The 6,662-nt window shown below is 43.7% G+C and overlaps 1 protein-coding gene across 6 annotated transcripts in view; it reads left to right on the forward strand.

Annotated features, from left to right (window-relative positions):
- LOC110323141 (zinc finger protein 420-like) overlaps positions 1–6,662 on the forward strand; it is a 30,551-nt gene that overhangs the window by 13,325 nt on the left and 10,564 nt on the right. The window lies entirely within an intron of this gene.

Below are 6,662 nucleotides of genomic sequence, written 5' to 3' on the forward strand. Positions count from 1 at the left end.
CCTCGAACTCAGAAATTCACCTGCCTCTGCCTCCCAAGTGCTGGGATTAAAGGTATAGTTTCTGTCATGTGCTTAAATTTTGATCCAATTTTAACTGATTTATGTCCAGGGAGAAAGAAGGTCTATTACCTTTCCTAAGTGGTAAATATTCATGTTTCTGAACATGACTTCAAGTAAACTTAACAGGAGGCTTGTGGCTTTGAAAGGTTTCTATCAGTGATTGCTTGGTGTCTTATTTACCTTCCTACTGCTGTGATAAAACACCGTGACCAAGGAAGGCAACATAGAAGGAAGGGTTTGCTTGGAGTTTGTGGTTCCAGAGGACTAAGAATCTATTACTAGCCTGGTGGAGAGGCATGGCATGGCAGAAGGCACGGCTGAGAGCTCCTAGATCCAACCACAATAGAAAGTAGAAAGAAAAATGGGATTGAAAATTCTTTGAATTCCCAAAGCCCCTCTTCCCAGTGACACACTTCTAGTAAAGACTCGTGTGCTAAGTTTCCCTGAACAGTGCCACCCACCAGGAACAAAGTGTTCAAATGCCTGAGACCACAGGGCCATCTCATTCACATCATACCTGGCTGTGTTACTTTGATCCTGTGGTGAGAGAAGCCTCTTAATAGGTAACAGGAACTGTTCCAAAGCTGGCTGTCTCACTGCAGTTAGGGAAGAAAGGGGGAGTGCTGACATCCCAGACAGGACTCCATTTCTCTCACTGGGTTCTGCCTGTTCTCTACTAACATCACCGCAGACTGGTACCAAAAAACTGAGCATCTAGTCTTTGGAGGGCATTGCAGGCTTTTATACTCAGATTATCTAATTGTTTCACTGAGTGTGTGTGTGTGTCTTTGTCATTATGCCAGTGCCTTGTGTTTTCGTTACTGTCTATGACTATGTTGCTATTACAGGAACTTCAGGGTTGTCCTTGGAGTTGCTTCAACAATTGGCATATTTTCCTTGAATGTGTTGGTTATAATCTTTGGTTGTTTTTCTATTTCTGAAGAATATCATTGGTATTATATTAAAATGGAAAGCAACTATTTAAAGTATTTTCTAGTCTATAACATCAACTGGAATGTGGTTCATGGTTTTGTTTTTCTTTTTTCTGGGGAGGGGGTCCTGAAACAAGGTTTTACTATTGGGCATAATCACTATTGTGTGAAAGTATAATCCTGTGTCTAGTTTATCTCAGCTGAGGCTGGCCTTTAAGTATATTTTTTGGATATTTTTATTTTATGTGCATGTGTACCTGAGTGTATATCTGTGTGTCCAGGAGCCTGGGGGTTGGGAGTCAGAAAATGGCATCAGATCTCCTGGAACTGGAGTTACAGATGGTTGTGAGCTGCCAGGTGGGTTGGGCAAACTGAAATTTAGTTCTCTGCAAGGGCATTTAGTGCTCTCTACCACTAAGCCATGGACTCATTCCCCCCAACCCCCATTTAAGAATTCTCTGTGTAGCCCTTGGTATCCTAGGATTCTATAAAGCAGACTGACCTAGAATTCAGATTCACCTACCTCTGCTTCCTGTTGGATCATATAATATTATTTATATGTATGCCTTCAGGGCTGATTGTTTGGCACTAGACAATGACCGTACTTATCTTGACTACTTTGTCTGTGTAAAACAGAGTTGTGAGGCTGGTGAGATGGCTCAGTATGTAAATGTGCTTGCTGCCAAGCCTGACCACCCAGGTTTAATCTCCAGGACCCACAGTGTGGAATGAGAGAAGTACCTGCTAATAGTTGTTCTCCATCTTCCACATATATGACATGACACGTTCATGCTCGAACACACACACACACACAAATAAATACATACATGTAGTAAACAAATTTTACAAGTGGTCTTGCTGAGCCTAAATAGTTGTTGCTCTCACTAGGGATTCAAGTTGATTCCCAGCACAGATGTGGTGGCTTACAATCATCTCTAACTCCAGTTCCGGGTATCTGATGACTTCTTCTGACCTGTAGGCACCAGGCATGCACTTGATGTATATATACAGATATGCAGGAAAAATCCTCACACACATAAAATGAACCAAATCTAAAAGAAGTGGAGTTTTTTGATTATAGCTAGTTGATAAGGTGCTTATGTAGTATGACTGAGATTCTACATGTAATTTTCAGTATTGCCTAAAAGAAAAACAAATTAGCAAACAACAAAAGTATCGAACCTCTAAAATATTTATTCCAACATGATATTTTTATTGATTATTTGGGAATTTTGCATAGCATATCCCGTTCACACTTGCTCCCCCTTCTTGGTCAGCACATACTATTGTGCCCTCTCCATAAGAAAAGAAGAAAAAAAAAAGAAAAGAGAAAAAATAGACCACGTCTAAACCATGTTGCCCATATGCTCATTGGAGCATGGTCAAACTCTCTGTGGCCAGCCCCTTAAAGATAGCCGAGTCTTTTCCCACCCCAACTCCACAAGAAGTCATAAACTGTGAAGAATTATACTTCCGACTCCTTATTAAAAATGGAAAAGGCTCTTGTCAGTAGCTTACTGCTAAGACTGTTTTGTTTGTTTTGTTTTATGGGAGTTTGCTGTAGGGTTGTTGGGGGATTGTCACAAAAGCCTTAGATGACTGTCTTTCTCAACTGTGAGTCTGTAGTTTTCCTTGATACTACTGCAGAAAGAAGCTCCATTGCCCATAATAGCCAGTGGCAGCCCGGAGCATGGACTTCTGCATGGTCTCTGAGGATAGCACAGAGCACAGACGTCAACGTGGCCTGTGCAGTACAGGCCACAGATATCAATATGGCTTCAGGAGGTAGCGTGGATCTTGGATATGGTCTCCAGTGGTCACATGGTCTCAGATGGCAGCATGGGATACAGACATCCACATGGCATCAGGTAGACCACAGACACCAGCACATACATCTCCAGGATATAGCGCTGACAATGGACGCCAAGTTGGCTTGTGGAGACACCACAGATCACAGAGGTCTCTTGAGGCCCAATCCAGCAAATGAACCATTCTCCAGCTTGACATCCTTTTGTTGCTCTAAGGCAGAGCTGTCATGTCGCTGGGCAGCATGTTTGTGGGCAGAGCCTGATGAACTCCAGATGCTCCACACCACCCTGCCAGCTCGACTTGGCAATGACATGCTCCCCCTCCACTGCAGCCATGCTCCCAACCTGTTACCACCATTGACTCTATTTCTGTCTTTCTCCACAAGGTGCACTCTGCCTATTCCACCATCTTTCTCACTTCTTCATCACACACCTGTTTATCAAAGTAGCAGTGAAAAATGCAGTGTGTCACACAGTATATTCTTTTCCTCAAACACCTTTACATGAAAATACTTACAGTAATGAAGCACCATGAATACTCGGCTACTGCTGAGATGCATCTTGGATAGTCTGTTGTTGCCCAGAGTCAGGTCAAGGAGATCTTGCGGTAGGGCAGGGCATCTTTGAGCTGGGATTAAAGGCATATGCCACCACTGGCCAGCTTAGGCTTTATTTGGTTTTAATTAATTATTTTATTTATACCCCAAATGTTGTCTCCCTCCCAGTTCCCCCCTCCCAGAATTCTTCACCCCCTCACTCTCTCCTTCATCTGTGAGAGGATGCTTTGCCCCCCATTCCTTTTCCCCTTGCCTTCAAGTCTCTATAGGATTAGATGCATCCTCTCCCACTGAGGCCAGACAAGCCAGTCCTCTGCTACATATATGCTGGGGGCGGGGTGGGGGGAACATTGGATGAGCCGAATATGCTCTTTGGTTGGTGGCTTAGTTGCTGGTAGTTTCAAGGGGTTTGGGTTAATTGACACTGTTGGTTTTCCTATGGGGTTGCCATCTTCTTCAGTTCCTTCAATCCTTCCCCTAACTTTTCCGATGGTTGGCTGGAAGTATCTGCCTCTGTGTCAGTCAGCTATTGGTAGAGACTCTCAGAGGACATTCATGCTCCTGTCTGCAAGCACAATGTAGCATCAGTAATAGTGTCAGGGTTTGGTGCATGGCCTTGGGATGGATCCCGAGTTGGGCTAGCCAGTGGTTGGCCATTCCTCAAGCCTCTGCTCCATTTTCGTCCCTTAATTTCTTAATTCTGGATCAAAAATTTTGAAGGTGGATTGGTGTCCCCCATCCCTCCACTGGGGGTCCTGTCTAACTACTAGAGGTAGTCTCCTCAGGTTCCATTTCCTCACTGTTGGTCATTTCAGCTATGGTCAGCCATTGAGTCCTGGGAGCCTCTCACATTCCAGTTCTCTGGGGATTTCTAGAGATTCTCCTATCCCCAACCTCTACTCAGGGCAGCTGTATATCTCCATTCATTCTCCTGGCCCTTTGAAGTGGGAATCTTCATCCTCTTCTATTCCTGTTATTCTTAGGTTTGGCCTTTTCATTGTGCCCCAAATTCCTGGATGTTCTAGGTTAGGAACTTTTTACACTTTACATATTCTTGACTGATGTATCAGTATCTTCTATGGTATCCTCTGCACACCTCAGCGTCTCTCTTCCACCTCTTGGATTCTGTTGGTGATGCTTATGTCTGAAGTTCCTGTTCTCTTCCCTAGGTTTTCTGTTCTCCAGGGTTGCCTCCATTTGTGACTTCTTTATTGTTTCTATTTCCATTTTTAGGTACTGGACCTTTTTCTTCAATTCCTTCACCTGTTGAATTGTATTTTCCTGTATTTCTTTAAGGGATTTATTTGTTTCCTTTTTGAGGGCTTCTACCTGTTTGCCTGTGTTTATATATATATATAAAATATTTATTTATTTAAGTAATTATGTAAGTACACTGTAGCTGTCTTCAGACACTCCAGAAGAGGGAGTCAGATCTTGTTACAGATGGTTATGAGCCACCATGTGGTTGCTGGGATTTGAACTCCGGACCTTCGGAAGAGCTTTCGGGTGCTCTTACCCACTGAGCCATCTCACCAGCCCTCATATATATATTTTAAGGGAGTTATTTATATTCTCCTTTAAAGCCTCTATCATCTTCATTAGATGGGATTTTTAGGTCAGAATCTTGCTTTTTAGGTGTGTTAGGGTATCCAGGTGTGGTAAGAGAACTGGATTCTGTGGTGCCAAATTACATTCATTTGTGTCTTAGTTAGGCTTTTAGTGCTGTTAACAGTCACCATGACCAAGGTAACTTATAAAGAAAACCCTTAATTGAGGCTGACTTACAGGTGCAAAGGGTCAGTCCATTATCATTAAGGCATGGCAGCGCCCAGGCAGGCATGGTGGTGGAGGAGCTGAGAGTTCAACATCTTGTTCTGGAGGCAAACAGAAGACTGGCTTCCAAGCAGCTGGGATGAGGGTCTTAAAGCCCATGCCCACAGTGACACATTTCCTCCAGTAAGACCACACCTATTCCAACAGGTCACACCTCCAAATAGTCCCTGTCTCTGTCATGTACATTGAAACCCCTACAGTTTCCATTATTTATGTTCTTGCACTTGCCTCCTTCTCCATCTGGTTCTGTATATCTGCTGTTAGCTGGCCTGGGTATCTTGGGTATCTGTCCTAGCTGACAGAGCTATGTGACCCAGGTTAGAGCAGGCCTCCTGGGAGGCAGGCAGGCTGTGGCATCAGGGTACAGGCATGCTAGTCTGCCATGGGTGCAGATGGAGGTCCAGACTGCAAGGTCTGCAAGGTGATGGGACTGCTGGGTTCTGTGATGGTCCCAGTGGCATGGGTATTGTGATGGGGGTCTCGCCTGTGTTCCTGGTTAGGACAGAACTCCTGGGAGTCAGGCAGGCTGTGGGGTAGGGGGCAACAGGCATGCTGATCTGCCAAGGGTGCAGGTGCAGGTGCAGACTGAAGAGCCAGGCTTTAAAGTGTTTGGTGTTCTCTTTGTTCTGCTGCTTTGCCTGTTTGAGTATAATGTGACACAGAGTCATTTGCTGGTGTGTGACTTACCTCTCCAGTTTGGTTTTGTTGTCCTTGTCTTCTAGGAAACACGGGGGAAACATTTTCTTTACATGTGTGTATATTGAATCATCCTTATATTACATTGATTTTTTTTTAAAGATTTTATTTATTATTATACCAAAGTACACTGTAGCTGACTAAAGACACCAGAAGAGGGTGACAGATCTCATTACAGGTGGTTGTGAGCCACCATGTGGTTGCTGGGATTTGAACTCTGGACCTTCGGAAGAGGAGTCAGTGCTCTTACCCTCTGAGCCATCTCTGCGGCCTCCCACTGATGTTTTAAAACTCTGCTTGGATTATTTAATTTATTTATTTTTGAGGAAGAGTCTCACTATATGGCTCTGGCTGGCCTAGAACACATTAAATAGACCAGACTGACCTTTAACTCACAGGAATCTGTCTGCCTCTTCCTTCCAAGTACTGGAATTAAATACATGCTCTGCCATACCTAGTAATTTAGTTTGTTTAAAACATTTTTGAATTTATGTGTATGCAGTGCAGACAGACTGAAAAGAGAGTGTCCTATTTGCTGGAACTAGACTTATAGATGGTGTGTGCCACCTGATGTGGTTGCTGGGAACTGAACCCAGGTCATCAGTATGATTAGCAAGTGGCCTTAACAACGAAACATCTCTTCAGTCCCCTGTATAATTTGTATTAAATATTCTTTTTTTGTTTGTTTTTGGGTTTTTTTTGTTGTTGTTTTTTGTTTTTTGAGACAGGGTTTCTCTGTATAGCCCTGGCTGTCCTAGAACTCACTTTGTAGACCA

This window comes from Mus pahari, chromosome 1 (assembly GCF_900095145.1).
Source record: "Mus pahari chromosome 1, PAHARI_EIJ_v1.1, whole genome shotgun sequence".
NCBI classification, from domain to species: domain Eukaryota; kingdom Metazoa; phylum Chordata; class Mammalia; order Rodentia; family Muridae; genus Mus; species Mus pahari.